We start from the raw sequence: 26,346 nt of genomic DNA, 5'->3' as shown, positions 1-26,346 counted from the left end.
GTCCAATATTGTTCTATTCTACAATCCTTGTCTTCTTGGTTCCATGTAATATTCTAATTTTCTGGGATTGTGGATTTGGGGTTTTCATGAGCTGTACGCCATGATCATCACAATTATAACAAATTAAGGCTTGACTTATCTCGCTTTGCATGTAATGCGTCTGTCTCATATATCAGTTTCACCTTTTAATTTGCATTACTGAAATTAATGGACTTTTGCACGATATTCTAATTTTCCGAGTTTCACCAGTATGCATTGTGAGGCGTAGAAGTCTCTAGACCTAGAAAGAATTTACCAGAGTGTGAAAGTTTAATGAAAGTTTAAGTTTAATGAAAGGTAGTATATAAATTGTACAATGAAATAAAGAAATAAACAAACATCTCAATTCCGGAACATTTCTTCCTCATCCAAAATATTGTTACCAGTTAGACAACGAATGTGAAGGAAACCTTGTCTTCTAGGGGATATATTTAAGCGTTTGTTTTAACAACTGTAACAAAAATAATCATACCATGACTTTTCCCCATCATCCTTTCCATGGGTAAGCTGGGTGACAGGATCTGCAGCCTGCTGTTGCTGGAAGGACTGGGGGGGCGGGGAGGATGGTGGGTCTGCAAGAAGCCTTTGGGGTCCCTGCATGGAGTCTTCTGTGCATAGTGCAACAGGTGTGGAGAAGAAGCACATCTGGGTCTCTTTACCTTGGAAAAGAGGTGACTAAGGGGAGACATGATCGAGGTGTATAAAATTATACATGGAGTGGAGAGGATAGACAGAGATAAATTTTTCTCCCTCTCTCACAACACTAGAACCAGAGGTCACCTGATGAAAGTGAAGGTTGGGAAATTTAGGACCAACAAGAGGAAGTACTTTTTCACACAGCGCATAATTAATCTACGGAATTCTTTGCTATGCGATGTGGTGATGGCCACCAGCTTGGATGGCTTTAAAAGGGGCTCAGACAGATTCATGGTGGACAGGTCTATCAATAGCTACTAGTCTGGTGGCTGTGGGCCATCTCCAGCCTCAGAGGCATGATGCTTCTTAATACCAGTTGCAGGGGAGCAATAGCAAGAGAGAGGGCATGCACATACCTCTTGCTTGTAGGCTCCCCAGAAGTATCTGGTGGGCCACTGTGTGAAGCAGGATGCTGGACTGGATGGTCCGTGTGCCTGATCCAGCAGGGCTTTTCTAAGGAGCGCGGAGTGATTTCCATCTCTCTCCCCTCCCTTCAAAAACACTTTCCAGTTGTATAAATATGTTCCTGGGGCCACAACACTGGAGAGGGCTTTTGAAAGGAGGAAAGATCTGAAAACCACTCCCCCCTCCCCGCCTGCCATTGCACTGTGCCCGAAGCGCACTGCACAAAGCAGCCTTCAGAGCAGGGATGCTGACGACTCTGCAGATCCACAGCCCCCTGTAGCCCTCCTTCCAGCAGCAGAGGGCTGTGCATCATGTCAGCTGCTGTGCACAGTAGGGGCGAGGGGTGTACTCTCATGATTGATTGATTGATTTGTTTTACTTATTTTTTCCATCGAGCTCTGCAGAACTGAGGTCTGAGTAAACATGCCTTCGGATTGCACTGTATGTTATGTGTTTGCTTTGAAAATGCATAAGCTGCCCTTCTTGAACAGGATAACTGGTCATCTCACATTAAACCTACCAGCCGTAGCATGAACAAAAGGCAGCCCACAAGGAACTGTTCTTTATAAATACATTGATTGAGGATAATAAGGGAAAGCAATTTGTGAAAAGTGTGGGGTTTTTGCAGTTAACCACAGGGGTCCACGCATGGGATGGTAGGTAGGTGTAAGTTATTCACCTCAGGGGCACTTCCTGACCCACCCACCCCACATATAGGTCTCCCCCTCCCATGAAGCCCCCTGCAAAATCTCCAATTGTTGATTTCTCTTTTTTTCAAACTTTTCTTATAGGAACAAGCCAGGTGGATTTTTTTCCCCCTCCTCCTCCTCCTCTGACTACAACTACAAATATTTATATACCGCTCTTCAACCAAAGTTCTCAAAGCAGTTTACATAGGAAAATACATTAAAAAGATGGTGGCCTGTCCCCAAGAGGCTCACAATCTAAAAAAGAACCATAACAGTCACCAGCAACAGCCACTAGAGGGATGCTGTGCTGGGGTTGGATAGGACCAATTGCTCTCCTTGTGCTAAATATAAGAGAATCACCACTTTGAAAGATGTCTCTTCCCTGTCTTCACAAAATATTTCTAGGCTGCCTTTGACCATCACACCAAACTGGAGGTAACCATGCCAGAGGTTTGGGTTTGTGGCCATCTGAATGTGGGAACCCGTGGTTCTGCGAGAAAAGCAACCCAAGGTTAACTTCCACAAACCTGAATTTGAACCCTCGGTTGCTCTTCAGTTTTGGCAGAAATATATCGTGTTAGAAAGCGGTGCCCATAATCGTAGCATCCATTGGGCAAGGTGGGGGGGCAAAAGTCCCTGGCCCACAGAGTCTGAGGGGCCCCCAAGGCCAATCCCCCCTTGCCCTCATGAGTCGCCCTCACGACCATGCACTCACTCACCCTCTTGCCACCACTGGCTGCTGCTCCCCTCCTCCCAGAAAGTGCCACTTCCTCTGCGGCTGCTGCTCCACCCCCCGCTGCCTTTCTCTCTTGCCTGGTATTGCTCCTGGGCTGGGTTGGCTGTCTCTCACTTGCTTCCCAAGTTCCCACTCACCCCTTCTGCCTCCTCCACTCCCTGCCGCTTAGGGCCTTGTGTGGGGATTGGAATCGGCTTGGCTGAGTTGGCTCCTTCCCAGTCCCTTCCGCTGCCTCCACCTCCATGTGGGCTCTGCCAGAGCAAGATCGATCTTGCCCTGACAAGAGCCCACGTCCTGCCTCTCCCCACCATTTGAGCTGTTGTCTGTTTGAGCTCTTTTTTCTGTGAGAAAAGCACTTGAGGTGTTGGGGCATGCGCGCCCTGGCTACACTTTGTCCTCCGGCCCCCAGGAAACTCGCTACACCCCTGGCAGTGCTGTATCATCCAAAGCAGGGGCGTAACTATAATAGGGCAAGGGGAAACAGTTGTCCGGGGGCCCACTGCCTTGGGCCCTCCCCCCCAGAGGCCAAGTCACATGACTGACTCCCCCAGCCATGCACCCGCCCGGGCTTCCTTCAGTTGTATTCATCCTCCGAAATTGATGTGAGTGTTAAGACCTGGAGCTACCAGGACAGCATGTCTTTCTCTCGTACCATTAAATGACTTGCATCGTCCACAATTTACAAAACCTTTTAAAAAATAATTTAGGATGATGTTCTATTGTGGTACATAGGAGATATATAAAAAAATCTTACTATGCTTTTTATTACCACTATTCAGCCTCACTTAAGAGTTCTTTACTTCATGAGCTGAGCTTGAGTGAGGGGGTCCCATTTTAAAATCTTGTCTTTGGGCCCACTCCAACCTTGCCACGCCCCCGATCCAAAGGCTGCCACTGTTGGAACTGGAGTTGAGGGTAGGAAGCTCCTCCCTTTCTCCATCCCTGATTGGCTCCCACGGCAGTCCTTAATGAGAAGGAGGAAGCCCATGCAGCCAATCCCTCCTCCGCCACCAGTTCAGTCTCCGGGACTCCCAATCAGATCGTCTGGGAGTGTGGTGGAGGAAATGAGGGGAAACCGTGGATCCATTGGACCAGTGGTATCCCATTATGTGCAAAAGCAGCCCTAATGATATATAGTGATGTTGGTTTAATAGTAAATCCAGCTCTTTCCTCCAGTATTTTCATTTTACAATGCATGAGTCTTCTTTTTGTGCTCATGGCAAACTATTGCACCCTATACTGTCTTTTCTACCTCCCCATCCCAGTTTAATGCTCAGGAGTGGGGTGAGAAGGGAGACATTTTAAGCTGCCCGGGGAAAAATGCTTTCTATTTAATCTACATTTGAATGAAAAGCGCTGACATCTAGTGGCCAAAATCTTTAAGCGCAAATTTGAAAAGTTCCTTAACAAATGCTTGTTTCCCCATTAAAGATAGTAAGTAGAGTTTGAAGCAGCTGTCAGCAGCTGACTTTAATGTCCCCCATGCTGTGAATGTGTTATAGGTTTCTGTAGAAATCCATGCATTCCTGTCAAGTGCTGTAAAGATGCCCTACTCTTGTGGCTAATTCCATATTTGACTAGTTCCATTTAGTTCATCTTCACTGCAGTCAGTCAAAGGCCACTGCAAAAAAAGCAAATGTCCCCAAACATTGCATAATTTATAAAGCAAATTAATACCCAGCTTACAAACATTTGGAGTAGTCATTCAACAATAAAACACATGCATATGATTAGTTCTCTCTCCCAGAAAAAAATAAAAACAAAAACAGAAATGATCCCAAAGATATTGGCCAACATATTCCGCAGCGTAATGCAGATGGTTCTGAGCTGCCCAGATTGCTGCAGGCTCCTAAGGAACCGTCGGTGGTCTTTCACTTTTTCACAGGAACCCAAATACTTACGGTAGCCTGACTGTACTTTCAGAACACTACTTTGATTTGAAACAATCTAAGTAGCACTCCTGGAGTTCAAGCATGCGACTTTGAGTATTTGCGAACCGCTGGTGGTTCCTTATGAGCCCGCATCAGAGCGGGTGGCTCAGAACCCCCCCTTGTTACACTACAGAACATGTCAGCTATTATATTTACAGAAGAAACTGAATCTGAATCAACTTTGCTGACTTTCTAGCCGCAAGATGTTATAGCCACAATACAAAGAATGTTATCCAATAAACTAATCCTTTGTTCTTCCCATGAAGTGGGAAGAACCCCTGCTAACTGAGCAGAGAGACACCTTTTAAAGTGGCAATTCCCTTGTATTTAGCAGGGGGAGAGCAACTGGCCCCATCCAGCCCCAGCACAGCATCCCTCCAGTGGCTGTTGCTGGTATCTGCCTTATGTTTCTTTTTAGACTGGGATCCCTTTGGGGACAGGGGACTGTCTTATTTATGCAGTATGTATTTTTCTATGTACAAATAACTTTGAGAACTTTGGTTGAAGAGCGGTATATAAATATTCTTCATCATCGTCAGTGTCAGCGTAGTGCCAAAGCATCATTTCTGGGCCTGGTGCAAGCTTGCCGCATGCCCCTCCCTACAAAAGGCCTTGTTTGTTTTGAAAAAAATGGAGGATTGGTCAGTGGCTTACACTCCATGCAGTCAGCTGCACACCAAAGCGGGGTGCAATCTCACTGGCTGCATGGGACTCACCATCATGTGGATGCTCCTACGAGGGATGTGCCCGGAACCATTCCAGAGGAGGCAGGGGTGCTCCCTTAAGGGCGGGGGAGGTTCACTTACCCCTCCCGCCACATTTCCTCCGCCGGTACTTCTGGCCACTTCCGGCTTAGGACAGCAACGGGGCGGCAGGGAGGCACCCCAAGGGGCCTTGATACAATAGAGCGCCGGAGGGGAAAATGCGGCAGGAGGGGTAAGTGCATCCTTCCCTGCCCTTAAGGAAGCACTCCCGCCGCCACCAAAATACAAAATGGCCCTGGTGGTCGAAACATTATGGAGGCTTCTATAATGGATTCTATAATGTTTTGGGCTCAAGCCTAGCTCCTACCAATAGTGAGGGAAGCTCCATGCTTCCTAAAGGCCATGTCAGAGCAGCTGTGATGGGTTCCCAGTGGAAATGATGGGAGCCTCTCAGAGCCTGAGTGTTTAGGATGTACGGAGCTTCCCTCGCTGTCAGTAGATGCGTCCATGAGATGGTGAGTTCCACGCAGCCAGCGAAATCACATCCTTCTTGGGTGTGCAGCTGACTGCTCCGCATGCAATCCAGTGTCCTTTGGCTTCTTTAGCTCCCTTTATTTGAGCTCCTTCTCTTTTTGGCAGACTGGTTTGTCCTTTCAAACAGAAATAACAAGATGGCAAGTACGTATCTTGATTAATTCATTGATGAATTGATTCATTCATTCAATGGCTATGCCTCCTAACCCAGAGACTGTAGGCAGTTCACATGTATAAAAACAAGATAAATAAGTAATTAAGAACAATTAAAAATTAAAACCATTAAAAACCATTTAAGAGTCACTAAAAGCCAGCCCCCCCCCCAAAAGTGAGCCATATCGCTTTGGGAACTTTTGTTGAAAAGCGATATATGAATATTTGACATATTGGTATTTGTATTCGTATTCATGCCTTTAGGGTCCTTTTAAAGGCTAGTAATAATGTTAAGCCTCGAATGCATTCCACAGCTCAGGACCAACTACAGAGAAGGCCTGATCTGGAGTGTATTATTAACATACACATGACCTATTTATTTCTATATACACACAACCTATTTATTTCTATTTTTATACCTCCCTTTATCTAAAGATCCCAGAAATATACCCCTCAGGCACACTCCTCCCTGCTCCTGGATCCCACTGTCGGGGGGGGGGGCAACCCAAGGCATTGCAGTGCCTGGTGAGGCAGAATATGTTGCTTTGCCCCAGCCCCATTTCAAAACCAGTGTTTGCAAGCGCTGAAAGTTCCTTAGGGTCAGAGAGGAGGCAAAGTTGCTGGCAGCCTCCTCTTCTGTCCTTGTGCTTCTTGCAAACATTGTGAGGACTAGTGTCAGGAGAGGGGCTCCTTGCAAGGTGTGAATAGATTAGATTAGTCCCAGAGAACTTCTCCTATGGCAGTGATGGAGGGCATTTTGATGCCCTGCTGGTGCCCCCTAAGGCACAATAATCTGCAACTTGAGGCAATTGTATTCCAGACACATTTACCAAACAGGCACAGTCTGGAATTTCTGGGAGGAATTTTGTGAGAGGAAAGCAAGTTGCAAAGGGAGGATTAAGCTCTCCTTTCCCTGCATCTCATCTTTGCTGCAAAGCACTTCACTTCAGGATATTTTGCAAGGTAAATAGGTTACCAGGGCTTGGTTACACATAGCTGCATTATAATGAGTAGTATGGCCTTTAAAGAGTGGTCCACACTATTATAGCTTCCACCCCATCTAGCCATTTATAAAGGTAAGGCTTTGGGAGTCTGCAATCAAGTTTGCCCTGATTAAAAACTTTCACAGCCATGCAGGCCCAGAAGGAATTAAGATCACCAAGACGTCTGTCCCGAGAATCCAGCTAAATGGATCAGAGACCGCAGCCTTCCCCTCAAGCAGGAATAAAGGACAACTCTACCATTTCTCTAAATTTGGGAACCGAGCAGAAAGTTTTTGCAAGGGCCGGAGACAGCTTTGCACGTTCCTTATTGCTCTTTTCCATAATTCAAACCGGAGGGTATTTCACAGTTATAAAAACCACTGCTGCTCTTTAGCAAAAGTGACCTTTAAAATAAATCAGCTCCCTGGTTATAGTCAGAAATCCATTTCAAGTGGGCTCAAAAAGCAGAGCCTTATTGCTAGACATATTGAGACTTTTATTTCTACATTTCAGACATTTCTATTCCACCTTTCTATTAAAACAATCAAGCCAGTAAACAATACCATTACAGAAAGGATTGCTCAACAAACTAAATTTTTTTTTTAAAAAACCCACCAACTTTAAAATTGTTTTAAAACAAATCAGCAATCGGGGAGTCATTTCAGCCCACAGCAACCAAACACAATCCTAACAAGCAGCATCCAGAAAAGCCTGCTGTAACTAGAGCCTCTAAATTGCTTGCTGAAAAGAAAGCCGTGATGTGCAAGCATGGGCCAAAATATGGCAGTACCTGAGGTGGACTATCCAATGCCTCCTTGCCTCACAACTCTGCTGGGGGCCAGCGTGCTTTCAAACACAACCCTTGCAAGCTTTGGAAGTGTCATGGACAGGAGCGTATCTAGGGTGGGGCAGGCAGGACACGTGCCCCGGGCGCCACTTGAAGGGGGGCACCATTTCTTAAAATTACAGTGAGGGAAATAAGTATTTGATCCCCTGCTGATTTTGTCCGTTTGCCCTCTGACACAGAAATGACCAGGCTATAATTGGAATGGTAGGTTTATTGTAGCTGTGAGAGACAGAATAACAACAAACAAACCCTCAAAAGCCCAGTGCCCAAAAGTCAGCGATGGATTTGCATTGTAGTGAGGGAAATAAGTATTCGATCCCCTATCAACCAGCAAGATTTCAGGCTCCCAGGTGTCTTTTCACTATATGCAGGTAACGAGCTGAGATGCGGAACACTCTCTGTAAGGGAGTGCTCCTAATCCCAGCTTGTTACAGTACCTGTATAAAAGACACCTGTCCATAGAAGCAAGCAATCACTCAGCTTCCAAACTCACCACCATGCCCAAGACCAAAGAGCTGTCGAAGGATGTCAGGGACAAGGTTGTAGACCTGCACAAGGCTGGACTGGGCTACAAGACTATCACCAAGCAGCTTGGTGAGAAGGTGACTACGGTTGGCACGATAATTCACAAATGGAAGAAACACAAAATAACTCTCAATCTCCCTCGGTCTGGGGCTCCATGCAAGATCTCACCTCGTGGAGTTGCAATGATCATGAGAACGGTGACAAAGCAGCCCAGAACTACACGGGGGGAACTTGTCAATGATCTCAGGGCAGCTGGAACCATAGTCACCAAGAAAACAATTGGTAACACACTACGCCGTGAAGGACTGAAATCTTGCAGTGCCCACAAGGTCCCCCTGCTCAAGGCAGCACATGTACAGGCCCGTCTGCAGTTTGCCAATGCACATCTGAATGATCCAGAGGAGAACTGGGCGAAAGTGTTGTGGTCAGATGAGACCAAAATCGAGCTCTTTGGCATCAACTCAACTCGCCGTGTGTGGAGGAGGAGGAATGCTGCCTATGAGCCCAAGAACACCATCCCCACCGTCAAACATGGAGGTGGACACATTATGCTTTGGGGGTGTTTTTCTGCTAAGGGGACAGGACACCTTCACCGCATCGAAGGGACGATGGATGGGACCATGTACCGTCAGATCTTGGGTGAGCACCTCCTTCCCTCAGCCAGGGCATTGAGAATGGGTCGTGGATGGGTATTCCAGCATGACAATGACCCAAAACACACAGCCAAGGCAACAAAGGAGTGGCTCAAGAAGAAGCACATGAAGGTCCTGGAGTGGCCCAGCCAGTCTCCAGACCTTAATCCCATAGAAAATCTGTGGAGGGAGCTGAAGGTTCGGGTTGCCAAACATCAGCCTCGAAACCTTTCTGACTTGGAGAGGATCTGCAAAGAGGAGTGGGACAACATCCCTCCTGGGTTGTGTGCAAACCTGGTGGCCAGCTACAAGAAACGTCTGACCTCTGAGATTGCCAACAAGGGTTTTGCCACCAAGTACTAAGACATCTTTTGTGAAGGGATTGAATACTTATTTCCCTCACTACAATGCAAATCCATCGCTGACTTTTGGGCACTGGGCTTTTGAGGGTTTGTTTGTTGTTATTCTGTCTCTTGCAGCTACAATAAACCTACCATTCCAATTATAGCCTGGTCATTTCTGTGTCAGAGGGCAAACGGACAAAATCAGCAGGGGATCAAATACTTATTTCCCTCACTGTATATATACATATATTTTAAAAGGCTGCCAAGAACAAAATGGCCACTGCGCATGCTCAAATGGCCTCTGTGAGGCCCTAGGCCATACCAGGCCTCACAGAGGCCATTTGAGCATTCATGGTGGCCATTTTATTTCAGCTGCAATTTTTTGGAAAAAGATTATTTTAAAAAATGGCCACCGCACATGCTTAAATGGTCCCTGTGAGGCCCTAGAGACCAGCAGGGGGAAGGGGGAACCTATATCTATATCTATCTATCTATCTATCTATCTATCTATCTATCTATCTATCTAATATAAGTCACTGTACACATATTCAGATATGTGACTTGTATGTGACCTTCAGACTTGTATTTTTCCGCTGATATTATGGTAAAGTTATCTGAAAGATGGGTGTCAGATGTTTTGACAGGGGGTGCAATTTCAATACTTGCCCTAGGTGCTATTTTCCCTAGATACACCTCTGGTCATGGGGGGTGGGGAGGAGGGAATGTTGCCAGCAACCTTCTCTTCTCTTTTTGTGCCTCTTGCCAGCTTTGCAAGGAGAAACACTCCCTGTAAAGCTTGCAAGAGTCAGATTGAGGTATGTACGGAGCTGGAACAAGCAGTTTGGTTTGAGTTCTGAACTTGAATCGAGCTGCCTAGTCCACAAGACGGTTCATTAGAACCGGCGGTGCTTCAGTTCAAGCTGTCGAACCAGGTTGTACTGGTTCAACTCAGTTTGATTGCCCTGCTTGTGAAGGGGAATCAGGTAAGGATTCCCCTTGACAAGCAAAGGGAGACTGGCCTATAAAAATTAGAAACCCAGAGATGTGATGTTGCGTCTGTTACTTTTCCAGATGAGATCTGGATGCATAGCAATCCTTGAAACTGGCACAAGAATATGCATATTGCCTTGAGAACTTCTGCTGAAAAGTGGTATATAAGTAGTAGTAGTAGTAGTAGTAGTAGTAGTAGTAGCAGTTTGTTACCTCTGAAGTGGTGAAAAGAGATGATGTACAGGTAGGTGATGCTGATATGCTAAGCTTTTTAGAAACCCTGGGCAAGATAGTCTAACAGAACTGAATGTATGAAGCTGCCTTTTATGCAGTCAAATTATTGCTTTGCTTTGTTCAGTTTTGTTTACACTGACTGGCACCAGCTCTCTTCCTCCAAGGAGCCCAGAGCAGTGTACTACATACTTAAGTTTTCTCCTCACAACAACCCCGTGAAGTAGGTTAGGCTGAGAGAGAAGTGACTGGCCCAGAGTCACCCAGCAAGTATCATGGCTGAATGGGGATTTGAACTTGGGTTTCCCCGGTCCTAGTCTGGCACTCTAACAACTACACCACACTGGCTCTCATCATCACGTCACATCATCACATGCAAAGTGGTGCTTTGCCACCAACCTAAAGTCATTTCTTCTGTGCTCCAGGTGTAAGATCTGGACATATTGCCCAATCTGGCCACCCACAAGCATGCCACAAACCATTTTGTGAACTGTAAGCTAGAGAATGAGATGCTCTAGAGCAGGGTTACTCAACTGCGGCCTCCAGCTGTTTGGGGACTATAGCTCTCATCATCCCCAGCCAGAGAGGCCAATGGTCAGGGATGATACAATACAATACAACAATGCAACTAATAGTTATATACTGCTTTTCAGCTAAAGTTTCCAAAGTGGTTTACATCGATATAAATAAATAAAATGGCTCCCTGTCCCCAAAGGGCTCACAATCCTTTAAAAAAAAAAAAAAGTTAAGAGAGACACCAGCAACAGTCACTGGAGGAATGCTGTGCCGGGGATGGATAGGACCAGTTGCTTGCCCCCTGCTAAATAAAGAGAATCATGACTTTTTAAAGGTGACTCTTTGCTCAGTTAGCAGGCCAACAACTGCAGGAGGGCCAAAGCTGAATAGCCCTGCTATATCGTTGAGGGATGTGGGACTTTTTAAAATTGGACTATTATAACTTTTGCTTTGTCTGGACTGGAGTGGGAGATGTTCTACCACTCTTGTGGTAAATAGAATGTACTGTCGAGTCGCTGTCGACTCCTGGCGACCACAGAGCCATGTGGCTTTAAGGTAGAATACAGGAGGGGTTTGCCTGTGCAGTGTGAGATGATGCCTTTCAGCATCTTCCTATATCACTGCTGCTCTATACAGATGTTTCCCATAGTCTGGGGAACATACCAGCAGGGTTTTGAACCAGCACCCTCTTGCCCCCTAGGCAAGTTACTTCCCCACTGTGGCATTAGGCATGAATTGTCCCTTTTCCGAAGCAGGATTAACCTTTGTTTGCATTTGATGGGTGACTACATGTGATCATTGCCTGCTATAAGATATTCCCCTTGGTGTGGCAGAGCATCTCAGTGGCAGCTCAGTCGTAGAGCATCTGCTTGGCATGCAGAAGGTCCCAGGTTCAATCCCTGGCAGCATCTCCAGGCACAGCTGGGAAAGACTCTGCCTGAAACCTTGGAGAGCCATTGCTAGTCAGTGTAGGCCAGGGCTGCTCAAGTTTGGCCCCCCAGCTGTTTATGGACTACAACTCCCATAATCCCCAGCCACAGTGGCCCATAGCCAGGGATAATGGGAGTTGTAGGCCAACATCTGCAGGAGGGCTGGAGTTGAGCAGCCCTGGTGTAAACAATACGGAGCTAGATATTGGCCGCATCCACACGTAAATCAGAACTGTGAGTCCAGTGGACACATGGTTCCACTCCCCCGTCCCCCTCTCCCATCCTAATTCAGATGTCATGGAGAACATTCTCTCTGCAGCCAGCAAGACTGCAAAGAGGAGGGGGAACTGGCTGTGCAGGCTTCTTTCTTGCATGAAGGACAGCCTGCACAGCCAATCACGGCTGGAGTTAAGGGACGAGCTTCTTTCCTCAACTCTGATTGATTGATTGATTGATTGGTTTGTTTGTTTGTTTATTTAACACACTTCTATACAGCCCAAAACTCACATCTCTGGGCGGTTTACAACAAACAAAAAGCTAAAACATTAGTTAAAATAAATGACACCAAAAAACCTAAAGCATTAGTTAGAACAAAATAAATGACATAGTAAAATTTAAACATTACAATTTAAAATTTTAAAACAACATTTGAAAACAATGATAAAAAAAATTTAATTAAAAGCCTGGTTGAACAGGTGTGTCTTTAAAGACTTTTAACAAGTTGTCAGAGATGGGGAGGCTCTTATTTCAGCAGGGAGCGTGTTCCAAATCTCTGGGGCAGCAGCGGAGAAGGCCCGTCCCCCAGTAGCCACCAAATAAGCCGCTGGCAACTGCAGACGGACCTCTCCTGATTATCTCAATGGGCGGTGGGGTTCATAATGAAGAAGACGTTGAAGGGGACACAGCCTGCTGTTCTGAATTCAGACGCAACGCAGGCTGTGTCTAACCTTCAGCTGCGACGGTGAAACTCACTAGAACCCGAGGGTTCAGATTGGAATTAAAAAACCAGAACCTCAGGTCAGTCACCGTGCGGAACTGGAGTTGCACACATTCACACATAATGGTAAGAAAACCTGTGGCTCTGAAACTCCGGTTCTGCGTTACGTGCTCATGCGGCCAGACCCATGATCTTCCTATGTCCTAACAGGCATCTCACAAAACACAAGATGTCTGGAGTGTAACCTACTCGTGAAGTGGAGTATAAGATGGTGCTAAGGGCGGCTGGCACGTAGGGTTTCGAGGAATCCATCTCTCATGCTCTGCTTCACCTGGGCCAGAAAAGTCACAGGTGCAGCTCCCAATTTGAGATCATGACGTAGCAATTTTTGTCTACCATAAGAGCATCAGAAGCATTTTGTGGGCCTATTTCGTTAAGCCTCAGCCAGCATCCAAGATAGCTTTACCTACCTTTGTACCTTTGCCAGCCTTTGCTACATCATAAGGGGAAACAGTTTGGGGAAAGAGATTGTATATCCCGCTGCCTACCTCCTATCCACAGCATGTTACCATAACTCCTCCTCCTCCTCCCAGTTTGATATAGGACTCTCTGACTTATGGCTCAGAAACTTTAGCCAGCTTTTGACATTACAAAATGCGGAGGGGATCAAAAGCACAGGTCACTTGTGCTTCCTGCTCGGCTTGCATCATAGAACATCTGAAGCCGCTCCATGCCGTGTCATTGTGGACTAGGATTGGTTTCAGCTGTCAGAACTGCATAGCTTTTTAAAACAAATCTGCACTGACTTTCAGTGGGGAAAGAAATAGGTTGAGCGATGCAAGAGAGGCTTGCATTTGAAGCAGTGCCAGTGGAAGAGAAATCAAGGCCTGAGCTGGGTGTTAAAGCACACAAAAGCACATCCGGTCGTGTTCTTAAATTACCTGTCAATCAGATGGGGTGGCTGGGAACTTAATAGTTTCAGGATAGAAACGTAGCCCAGGAGGGCATTGCAACATGCTGCTGCAACGCACATGTTCTGCAGCGGGAATTACTGTTGCTATGTAAAAGTTAACAGCTGGACCAAAGCAAAAGAAATTGGCGGCACAGGTGGTCCACTGGAAGGGGTTGCCCTATGGAGCTAGACACAGATGTTGCTTCCAAGACCGATTTTCATATATGTACAACAAATGAAGCTGTAGACCAAGAAGATGAATGGATGAGTTGCAGTGGCCCATCATGAAGCTAGTGCATACACACATGTTTTTTAGAAGAAAGATTCCTGGTTGAAAACCAGACCCCAACCTTTTTGATCTGGGTATGCTCTCATAAAGGCTTCCATGCTCAATCAGAATTGAAGGAGAAGCTCTTGCATCAGACAGAAGGCACTGGAAAAACCTCTAAATTGAAACGATACCACCAGCAAAAGATTATTTGTCTAAGGAAATGATGGACTAAATGAAGCAGTGCATTTAGTCATGTTCCCATCGCTGTATGTCAAATAGGGAGAAGTGCCTGTGCAAGGAAGATAAAGAACTAATTATCTTAATATGTAAATTTGTACATATTTATCCAGTGCACTCTCTGATGCTCCAAGAATCGTACCAGCTTTGTCCTCCTCAGGTGCCCACATCCAGCTACTTCTCACTGGCAATCAACAGGCAATGCATTAAATATTTTCTCTATAATTATAAGTTATGAAGGCTTTATTTAGCTTACCTCTTGCCTCATTGTGAGACGCATCCAATGTTTGTGTTTGGTGTTTAGGGCACCCCACCCTTACTCTGTGGATCAGTGCAATTTTGCCTGTCTATAATCTACCAAAGAAAACCACAGGGTTCTGTGGGCGCCAGAAGTCGAAATCAACTTGACAGCACACTTTACCTTTACCTTTATAATGCCCTAAATCTCCACAATTTGGAGAATAAACTGGAGGGCTCTGTAGGGAGCCACTCCCCCCTTATATTTAAAGCCACATCATCATTATTATTATTACATTTATATCCCGCTCTTCCTCCAAGGAGCCCAGAGCGGTGTACTACATACTTAAGTTTTCTCCTCACAACAACCCTGTGAAGTAGACTAGGCTGAGAGAGAAGTGACTGGCTCAGAGTCACCCAGCTAGTATCATGGCTGAATGGGGATTTGAACTCGGGTCTCCTCGGTCCTAGTCCAGCACTCTAACCACTACACCATGTAATTCACATGAATTACTCTTCAAGAACACGTGTGTGTGTGTGTCTGTGTCTGTGTCTGTGTCTGTGTGTGTGTGTGTGTGTGTGTGTGTGTGTGTTGAAGAGTAATTCATGTGATATATATGGGGGGGGTGGAGGGAGAGAGAAGGAAAAAATAGCCACAACAAATAATCTTCAAATACAGTTGTGTGATTTAATTTGAAAATGAAACCAAATAATAAAATCTTGCACATATTTAGCACATGATCTCAGTGGCTGACAGGCTATCCTGAATGAATGAATGAATGAATGAATGAATGAATGAATGAATGAATGAAATCTGTGTAAACTGCTCTGGGAACATTTGTTGAAAAGCAGTATATAAATATCCGCTGTATTCATATTCGTATGAAGCATCAGTTCTCCATGAATGTGTTGGTTCTGCAGATAAATTACCCACTATGACACAGCATTGGCACTTGTGAAGGGCATGCCTACACATGCAGCAAAATAAAGTGATAAAGTTCTGAGGAGCTGGGATATATTCTACCACTTTTGCAGCTGCAGGTAAAAGTTTCTGGTACAGTAAAAAAAACTCAAAAGTAGAAACCTTGCATAGCAAGGATTGAGCTGGGCTAAGCCCTTTGTCCCTGATGTAGGGGTGTGCATGGAACCAGTTTGGCTGTTTCCAGGTCCGGCCGAACTGGGTTCAGTCCAATTCGGCCACCAACCCAGGTTGAAGTGGTCCACAGGCCAGTTTGGGGATATGGTTCTAAAGGGGGATGTGGTAAGAATTCCTCTTTACAAGTAAAGAGGGGCATTCCCTATAGTAAGTCCGGAGGGGTGAGAGAAAGGGTACTTCATACTTTACCTGCAGTGGTGGAGGTGGCGGAGACTTCGGAGGCAGTGGGGGCTCCTCCAAACCCCCCCCCCAACCTCCTGAAGAACAGCCCAGGCTGGTTGTGGTCTAGGTTGGACCTCCACACATGTGCGGAGTCCATTTGCATCACCATGTGATTTGTGTGCTGATCACACAGCACACAAGTCACATGCACAGAGGCCATTTGCAAAATGGCTTCTGTGTATGTATGGAGGTCATGAACCAGGCCCTCTGCACATCTGTGGAGGGCCAAACCGGGCCATTCAGGAGGCTGGTTGGGGTGCGGGTTGGAGGAACCCCTGCCCCCGCCACCTCCGATGTCTCCACCGCTTTTGCTGCCGCAGATAATGTACGGAGTACCATTTCTTCTCCCCACTCCCCGCCTTACTATAGGAGATGTTCCTCTGTACTTGTAAAGGGGAATCCTCACTGGATTCCCCTTTACAAGTGTATCCCCGAACCAGTTTGGAATGGTTCTTTTAGAACCGGGGCTGGTCCAGTTTGAACTCAGCCTAGCCGAACCAGGCCGGTTTGATTCAAACTGCGTTTCGAATCAAGCTGGTTCGCACACTTCTATCCTGATGTACTAGTTTTCTACTTGCAGTGACTTTTCCTTCAGAACAGCATTCACATGAAGCTGCTTCCTGCTGAGCCATACCATTAATCCATCTAGCTCAGTATTTTCTATGCTGACTGGCAATGACTCTCAGGCATAGATCTTTCCCAGCCGCCCAGGAAAAGACAGGGATTAAACCTGGGACCTTCTGCCACTGAGCTACAGCACTTCCCTATAGCATTACACTACAGTATCTCCTACTGGCAGTCTGAAAAGCAGCAATTCAGCCTACTACCTCAGAATGCTACCATCTCATTATGCTGCATGCACAGACCGCAACGGATTGGGAGGAACTCCAAAAAGGCCTCTCCAAACTGGGGGACTGGGCGACAAAATGGCAAATGCGGTTCAATGTAAGCAAGTGTAAAGTGATACACACTGGGGCAAAAACACCAACTTTACATATACGCGGATGGGATCTGAGCTGTCAGTGACTGACCAGGAGAGAGATCTTGGGGTCGTAGTGGGCAGTCCATTGAAAGTGTCATCTCAGTGCGCGGCAGCTTTGAAAAAAGCTAATTCCATGCTAGGAATCATTAGGAAAAGGAACGGAAAATAAAAATGCTATTATGATAATGCCCTGATACAAATCTATGGTGCAGCCACATCTGGAGTACTGCATCCAGCTTTGGTCACTGTATCGTAAGAAGGGCATTGTAGAACTGGAAAAGGTGCAGAAGAGGGCAGCCAAAATGATCAGGAGCACCTTCCTTATGAGGCTAGGCTACAGCATCTGGGGCTCTTTACCTTGGAAAAGAGGTGACTAAGGGGAGACATGATCGAGGTGTATAAAATTATGTGTGGAGTGGAGTGGGTGGACAGAGAGAAATTTTTCTCCCTCGCTCACAACTCTAGAACCAGGGCTCACCCCATGAAATAGAAGGTCAGGAAATTTAGGACCAACAAGAGGAAGGACTTTTTCACACCGCGCATACTTAATCTATGGAATTCATTATGATGGGATGTGGTGATGGCCACCAGCTTGGATGGCTTTAAAAGGGGCCTAGACAGATTCATGGTGGACAGGTCTACCAATGGCTACTAGTCTGGTGGCTGTGGGCCATCTCCAGGCTCAGAGGTGTGATGCCTCTCAATACCAGTTGCAGGGGAGCAACAGCAGGAGAGAGGGCATGCCCATACCTCTTGGCTGTGGGCTCCCCAGAGGCATCTGGTGGGCCACTTTGTGAAACAGTATGTTGGACTAGATGGGCCTTCTACCTGATCCACCAGGGCTGTTCTTATGTTCTTATGACCAGGCCTAAGACACAATTTATAGTCACATGAGGACATCCATTTGAAGCAGGCAAATGCTTAATCAGGGAGGAAAGGGAGTGAAAGGGAGATCCAGGCCCACACACAACTCAAATAAAGTCTATTTTTATCACACTCAATCAAGAACAATCAAGCAAGCGAGAGGAGACGCAGATGAATTTGCATGATCAGACTTCTGTTTCTTAAATGTTAATTAAAAGTTAGTCTAAATTTGCCTACTGTGCAGAACTTCAGGTTTTTCCCCCCTTGTAGTAGCCTATGTAAGGGAAATATTATGTAGCCCAGTTTGTGATTAGTAGAGCTGTGGATTTTAGTGGGGGTGCAACGGGAGAAAGTCTTGCAATCAAGTTTTTTTTTTAAAAGAAAAATGCTGGTCTATCTGAGTTCTCTAAGCTCCGAGGCCTTAGGAGGTCTTATTAAAAGCTACTTTAAATTTTGCCCTTTGGCATCGCTTTGAGACACTCCTGTTGAGTGCTGAATCCAAAGCAGGAAGGAGCTTTTCTAAAAGCAACTTCACTAGGACAACCATTTTCTCAGTTGCCACTCTGTCTAATCACCTCTTAGATTATCTCTTTTGTGAGTTTGTACATGAAGAGAGGACTATATTGTGATGGGACCACATGAGGACCTGTAGGAAAGAGAGAGGCATCCTTCTGTATCCATCTTCAAAAGCTCTGTACCTCTGAATTCTTGATGCTGAGAGTACATACTGGGGTCATTGCTATTATGTACTCCTTGTGAGGTTTCTGCCTTGTCCACTGTTGGCAACACAGTGTTGGACAAGATGGAACTTCAGCAAAGCAGTCCTTATGTTCTTTTATCCCTCCAGTTGCTAAGGGGACAGCATCTGTAAATCTAAGGCTGTGTCCAGACAGCAATACGATGGTGTAGCACTAGACTGTTTGCAGGGATGGGGATGTAATATAAACCAGTTTGGGGTTCTGCCCCCCTGTTCCAGTCCACCTTGGGTTTGCCTGTGGACTAGTAACACTAAACATGGAGTACCAAACTGAACCCAAACCTAAACGTAAGAACCAGTTCAGAAAGGTTTTTTTCCCCCAGGGAAACAAAGCTGAACTAAAATCTCTTGGTTGCCTTGAACCTGAATTGAAGCAAAATGGTTAAACAGAAAAAGTGATGACTAGTTCTGAAAAAATGTTTCAAGCACCACACTTTCAATTATATACTTGCAATTAATGGAAGTTTATCGTTGGCCATAAGGTGCGCAATGATACTTGATACTTTTAGCTATTACCTTATTTATCCAAATTGAAGATGACTCTGAATTCAAGATGATCCCCTTAAAAAGTAGAGGTTAAATACAAGTTATACCTACATTTACTCAAAAGTAACAGGACTCTGAATTTACTGATTTCTGATTTTTTTAAAAAAAGTTTTTTTAATAAAAAAACTTGGAAAAACCCTAGTCTTGGATTCAAGTAAATACAGTAAAATACAATCAATGTTTTAAGAAAAAAGGCAGGGATAAAAGAAATGCTAGTGTGGATGAAATCTGGTCGGTTGTTGTTGCATACCTGCCAACATGTCCCTATTTTCTTGTTCAGGTGAATAGGAAATTAGGGGACATGTTGGCAGGTATGTTTGTTTGTTGTTGTTGTTATAAAAACCTATGTGCAAAAAATCTGCATTGTTAAATTTAAAAACATAAAATAGATCATGATCTGTGGACTTTAGGACATGCAGTCCAGCATCCAGCAGTGCTCAACCAGACAGGAAACCCACAAACAGGGCATGAAGACAACAGACCACTTCCACTGTTGCTACCCATAGTGGCATGCTGCAGCTGACGTTTATTCATATAGAGTTAGACCTTTGGTCCATCTAGCCCAGAACTGTATACACCAGACCTGCTCAACTTTTCAGACTACAACTCCCATAATCCTCAGTCACAGTGGCCAATAGCCAGGGATTATGGGAGTAGTTGGCCAACATCTGCAGAAGGGCCACAGTTGAGCAGCCCTGGTGTACACTGACTAGCAGTAGCTCTACATGGTTTCAGAAAGGGTTTTTTCCTATCCCTCTCTGAAGATATCCTGGATTGAACATAAAAGGTATGCATGGAAAGGGAGCAGTGTGCATGAAAAGTGTGCACACTACCACTATGGCCACATCTCTGTCATGGATGGTCCTTGTGGATATCATGGTTCATATCCCTTGATTGGCCTCTCCTCTGTGAATTTTAATTCCTTTTAAAGCCATTTAAACCAATAGCCAAACGTCTGCATATCTTGTAGGAAGGAATTCCATAAACAAATTATGTATTGTGGGAAGAAGTCCTTTCTTTTGTCTGTCCTGAATTTGACCAGGGCTGTGACCCTAAGCGCATTTCAGTGAAAAGAGGTCTTTAGAACTTGCATCTACAGAAAACATTTTAAAATTTGGACCCAAACTACAGCCATCAAGCATGCACAAGATAGGAGTTGTCTTTCTATAAATGGATGCATTCAGAGAGAATCTAACACAATCTTTCTTGCCAGGTTCCATGTACACATTCTTAATTTTCTATGCATACCAATTAAATACAAACAGCCAATCCTGGAAACTGCAAATCAGTTCAGTTTGTTTGAGTAAAGACTTGAGCACTTTTCAAATGAAATGGACTTTCTGCTCTTAATTACAGCTCATGTCCCTCTGAAAACTTCTCTCCTAAAAAACTAAAGGGACTCAAACTGTTGATTCAACAACAGTGAAGGTGTTGGGAGTAGGAAGGGAAATGGTCTTGTTGGTCAGGTCCAAGTGATATAGAAAGTGATATAGAAAGTGCTTTCTTGCTTTATTTCGCTAGGTTAGTTTGTCCCCATATATAAAAGGTATCCTTTTCCTCAGGAGCCTTCATTTATGACTGGAATCTAAAGAAGTGACAATGAAATGCAATGACAAGACAGTCATAATATGAAATAACAGTTCATAGGACTGGCTCGCCAGCTGTTGTTAAACTAAACTAAACTAAAACTCCCATCTCCCCTAGCCATCATGTATTGTGTTTGGGGATGCTGGGAGTTGTAGTCCAAAAAAAGCTGGGGGGGACAAGTTTGCCCACCCCTGCCATAGGAACGTAGAGAACTGCCTGATAGCATGGGTCCATTAGGCTCAGCACCGTCTACTCTGACTAGCAGCAGTTCTCCAAGGTTTCATGCAGGGGTCTTTCCCAGCCCTACTTGGAGATGCCAGGAATTGAACCTGGGACCTTCTACATGCAAAGCAGATGCTTTACCACTGAGCTATAGCTCCATCCCCATGGTCTTCTACTATGGAATGAGTTTGCCATGGGATTATATACTCAGCTATATTCAGGCTACAGACACATTAACTGTGGAGAGCTGGTCTTGTGGTAGCAGGCATGACTTGTCCCCTTAAGCTAAGCAGGGTCCACCTTGGTTGCATATGAAAAGGAGACTAGAAGTGTTTGCACTGTAAGAGATTCCCCCTCAGGGGATGGAGCCGCTCTGGGAAGAGCATCTAGGTTCCAAGTTCCCTCTCTGGCAGCATCTCCAAGATAGGGCTGAGAGAGATTCCTGCCTGCAACCTTGGAGAAGCCGCTGCCAGTCTGTGAAGACAGTACTGAGCTTGACAGACTAATGGTCTGACTCAGTATATGGCAGCTTCCTATGTTCCCATGTTGATTAATTTAGACTCCTGCTATCTGCTAGGTATGCACTGACATTCAGTGCAGTGAAACGTGGACAATTCAGGATCACTCACGCTGCTGCATGTGTGTAAACACCTCTAGCAGTGTTGCAAAACAAAGCTGCTCTGCTCCGACTTCATATTGCACAAGCGCAGTTACATGATCCTACTCCCATTGTTTACAATGGTGGCAGCAGCACACAAATGCACGTGCACAGTGTAAAGTCGGAGAGGATTAATAGCCTTGTTCTGCAACACTGCCGGTAGTGTTTACACACATGCAGCAGCATGGGTCCTCACCATGAACTGCCCTTGTTTCGCTGTACTGACTGTCAGCGTTTGTTTAGTAATGTAGCCTCATCAAGGCTTTCTTGCTATAGCAGACAGCAATTCATGGACATACCTTTGCTGGATATGATCCATTCTAAACAGATGGTATCATTTAGAAAAAAACAAGTAGTTTGGATGATTCCCAGACCTAAAGAGGCATCTTTGCCAAAACCTTCTTTCATTGATTAATTTTTTTGCACTCTCGTATTGAGCAGTAAGCAAGATTTCTTCAGCACTGAATGGTACTCTGCACTGTTTTGCCTCGCTATCCGCTGATGACCCCTCCACAAAGCATTGTTTGGGTAACAATTATCAGATTATGGAAATTATCTTCTTCACCAGTAAAAATATATATTTATTTGTGCAGCTTGGCTTTTACTGGAAGGCATCCTATCACAGCTCTTAACATTTTGGCTGCCTTTAGCCAGGGCAGACACAACTGAGCCATGTTCTTCATTGTAAGACCCGGGGCAGGGGAGGGGGCAGTGATGGCCCCCGTCAGCCCTATATGTGGCACCTGACTAATTAGGCCTGTGAGAAGCTTTGGCCAAGCTGAATACTGTGCACAGGCCTCCTGCCACCATGTGGAAATGACCATCTTCACTGTACACTGCTACACTTTGCCCAGCACTGGGGTGCGGGTGGGGGCCTTGAAGAGAAACGGAGCCCTCTTGAATTACTGCACCATCTTGGAAGATATGCACAGATTGCTGGGAAGTGCAGCCCTGTGCAGGGCTTTCCCCACAGAGCTCTTAAGAGAGGGCTCTGCTTCTCTTAAAGGGCCCTCCGAGCACAAGAAAAGCGCAGTACTGTGCAGAGGTCAGCACAGTGGGAAATGGCTCTCACACTGTGTTGGAGATGGACTTCCAGTGCATTGACCTTTTGCACCAACGATCCTAATGACCACTAGGGGCATTGGGAGTAGAGATAGTGAGTCAGGGTCTCCCTAACGGATCTACCTGTCTCTGCTCTATGACCCCTGATCTGACTCATCTGCACTTCCTGTGCTGAGTCACAGTCCTTCCTTTCCTCCTAGAGAGCAGATGGAAACAACTCTCTCTCTCTCCTTACCTATCCATTATGTAGTCCTTTAGATTAGGTTTAGGTCTTTCCTATCCAAATGTATTTAACCAATACATATTTTGTATTTAGTTCTAAAAGGATCTCCATGTGTTTTCTCTAATAGCTGCAACAACTAAACCATCCTCTGCTATCCACTCTGTAACTGGAATGTGTGCTCATTCCTCTGGGCTATGCTGTTTTTACCTATTGAGGGTAAAAATTAACAACCTCTAACACACTGAAGGGTTGGGTTTGGGGCGGGGTGCCAAAGTGGCCCCCATTTGAAAAACAGTGGAGGTCAGTGCCACAGAATCCTTTAAAAATATTTCTAAATTATTTGTAAACATTAAAACATTTTTAATTCCATAATTCTGATTCATATTATTACCATTGTTAACTTCTTTATATATAATTCTCTAAGACATGCCCGTGGCTAATCCTATGTGTGGCAGCTCTCGTGACAGTTCAGAGAGCTGCCAGATAGCTACGGGTGGGAGGGAAGGAAATGGCGCCAGCCGGCCGGCTGAGAAAAAATTCGGTGGCGGAGGCCAGCCGAGAAAGAAAACTGTGACTGGCGGGCGGAAGGAGGCGGCAGGCAGGCTGGCCACCAAGGGAGAACAAGCGGGGGGGGGGGGTTTCCTGCCTCCAACACCCCTGGACATAATGTTTGAATAGTGTATTGGTGGGTAAGTCACGTGGTCACCTGAAGTCTCCTGAGTTTCCAGAAAGCAATTCCCAAAATGTCTAGTTTGGTGCTTAAGGCAGCTGATTATAGCTTCTGCACAACTGGGTTCTCCATTTATTTCAATGGACAGAATAGATCCATACAAAGGGGCATTTTGTTCCTTAAAAAATAATCGGGGCAGCCTGTGAGGATGGAGTAGCTCTGTGTGCATATCAGATACACTCAAGCCTGTTAAAAACTAGTTGCCTTTTAAAAAAAATTTCTCATCCCTAAAGATCAAGCTGATGGTTCAAGCCTCTATTTAGGTTTGATTGCATCCTGTATCTAATTATAATTAGATAGACTGTCCCTTTAAAATGGGTCAACTACATAAGACGGGGGGAGCCTCCATTAGATGTAATCTTGAGATTGGAGAGGGTGGGGGAAGATAGTTTTATATTTGTTCATTTACACCTTCTCTATAGTTAAAAGAATTAAAATGAGGTCATTAACGTTTCCCTGGAGACAAACCTCAGACCTCAGTGGTAATATGATTAATCAAATGTAAAAGTGAAGCTAGTTATCTTGAATTAATATAACTCATTTTTATAAAATATCTAATTACTGTAACATAGTCTGCTGTAGAAAAAAGGAGGGGAAATTAATTGCAATAACAATTCCGGAAGATAATTTTTTTTCCCCAAATTGAGGCCTACACAAGAAACTAACTGGAGTTGATTAAGTAATTTTGGCTTCATGAACACCCTTGATGGAAGTTAGTAATAATGAATTTTCCAGACCCTGGAGTCTGAAATTGCAAAAGACCAGTAAATTTTAAAAAAATAAAAAATAAAGGAAATAACAGATTCATTACAGATTTCAATTTCCTGTTGCCAAAAAGAAAGACGGGTCTGAGAAATGCTCTATTTGTCTCTCTTATATTGGATTCAGAAATTACTTGCTTTAAAATCAAGAGTAATGCAATTTAATCTTTCAACTCCCAATCACAAGCCAGTTAAAGCTGAAACAGCTACCATGTCCCCCAAATAGCACGACATTGTTGGGTCCCTGCTTCAAGAATATCACACCACCATCTCGGAGTGTGTGCCCGTATGTGCAGGATCCTCTCTCTTCTTTCAAGTGTGAGAACTGCCATCTTAGGGCCACACTAAGGGTGGCTTTGCATAGCCACCATCCGGCAAGGCAGAAATCGGAGGTTCCTGGTGAGCAGGCATTCCTGGCAGACATTTCGTCTGAACCTGCATTAATCTGGTTTCCAAGTCCTCTGCCAGACATTCTCCGGAGATTCCCTGCCTGACTTCATAACTTGGTTATGGAAGTCTGGCAGAAGTTGGGAAAATGTTGGGAAGAAGACTTTGGAACAGGACTTGGGCAGTTGTGCACAGTCCACCCAATGGAGTGTGTGGGGCTAGTTCCTAACATCTCCCTGCCTTCCTCCCTTACAGCAGATCATGTGGCCCTACCCTAGATGTGACATGGCAAATCCATATACGGACCTTCTTTGTTTAAAAAAATCCATGTTATTAAGCAGCAGCAGTGGGGATGGGGAAGGATACTGTATCCTTTTGATCAAAAACACAGCATTATAGGGGAAGATTTAACCCTTTCCCCTTGTTTCCCGACTATGGGAAATGCCTATATTGGGCAGCAGCGATATAGGAAGATGCTGAAAGGCATCATCTCATACTGCACACAGGGGCGGATTAACCTTTTTGCTGCCTATAGGCAAAAAGGCTTTTCCCGCCTTAAAAAAAACAACCAAACCAAGTACTGCGGGGCGGAGGGGTGGGAGGAGGGTTGCCAACATGTCACTGTCAGAATGAGGGACACAAGTTTGTGGGGGCTGGTTGGTGGGGGGGCGGCTGGGAGGTATATGCAGAGCCCCTGGTGGCGCAGTGGTAAAACTGCTGCCCTGTAACCAGAAGGTTACAAGTTCGATCCTGACCAGGGGCTCAAGGTTGACTCAGCCTTCCATCCTTCTGAGGTCGGTAAAATGAGTACCCAGAATGTTGGGGGCCATATGCTAAATCATTGTAAACCGCTTAGAGAGCTTCGGCTATAAAGCGGTATATAAATATAAGTGCTATTGCTATTGCTATTGCTAATCAAGAGCCTGAGTATCATTGACGTATATGTAATTTGATTATATGCTATTGAATAAATGGGGACAAATGCTGTCCCTAAAGGGACCAACATTCCATCCCTGAAATGAGGGACATCCTGCCTGCATCATGAAGGACAGTTGGCATCCCTAGGTGGGAGGAAAGTCTCCCTCCTTTACTTTACTTTGTTTAAAAGCCATGGCAGCGGCAATAGCTGTGGGCTGGGGGGGTGAGGTGGGGGCGGCGGCGGCTAGCTTCTAGGAAAGGGGGCGAGGAGGGGAGAGCTCTCCCCTGCTTTTTACCTTCAGAAGCTCACCGCTCACAGCGGCAAGCTTAGCTCCTTCCTCCCTCTTCGCCTCTGAATGAATGCATGGAGGCGAGGCGCCTCCTGCTTTGCTATAGACTGCAGCAGAGCTATAGAGTCTAGAGCTGTAGACTGCTGGTGTCTATATATAGATTGCCTATATAGAGACTCTCCTACGAGTCTAGAGCTATAGACTCCTGCTCGGCTATAGACTGCAGCAGAGCTATAGAGTCTAGAGTATAGACTCCTGAGGTGTATGTATAGACTACCTATATAAAATACCTGAGCCATTTTTTGAAGGGCGGTATAGAAATCTAATAGATAGATAGATAGATAGATAGATTCTCCTAGGAGTCTAGAGCTATAGACTCCTGCTCTGCTATAGACTGCAGAAGAGCTATAGTCTCTGTCTCCCCCATCCCATTACTTTTAATAAAAGTAAAGTAAAGATCTTT

The 26,346-nt window shown here is 45.3% G+C and overlaps 1 protein-coding gene and 1 long non-coding RNA gene across 8 annotated transcripts in view; one reads left to right on the top strand and one right to left on the bottom strand.

Annotated features, from left to right (window-relative positions):
- Positions 1 to 26,346, top strand: part of CDH4 (cadherin 4) — an 803,867-nt gene that overhangs the window by 688,359 nt on the left and 89,162 nt on the right. The window lies entirely within an intron of this gene.
- On the bottom strand, positions 437 to 25,942 carry LOC128322937 (uncharacterized). The gene is made up of 3 exons (XR_008306092.1): positions 25,890 to 25,942; positions 19,016 to 19,060; positions 437 to 714 (listed from the first exon to the last, which is right to left on the bottom strand). It is a non-coding gene; the product is annotated as an uncharacterized LOC128322937 (long non-coding RNA).

The sequence above is a fragment of the Hemicordylus capensis genome, chromosome 4, assembly GCF_027244095.1.
Source record: "Hemicordylus capensis ecotype Gifberg chromosome 4, rHemCap1.1.pri, whole genome shotgun sequence".
In the NCBI taxonomy this organism is placed as follows: Eukaryota; Metazoa; Chordata; class Lepidosauria; order Squamata; family Cordylidae; genus Hemicordylus; species Hemicordylus capensis.
The sequence above is the reverse complement of the archived record's forward strand: the minus strand, read 5'-3'. Positions and strand labels throughout refer to the sequence as shown.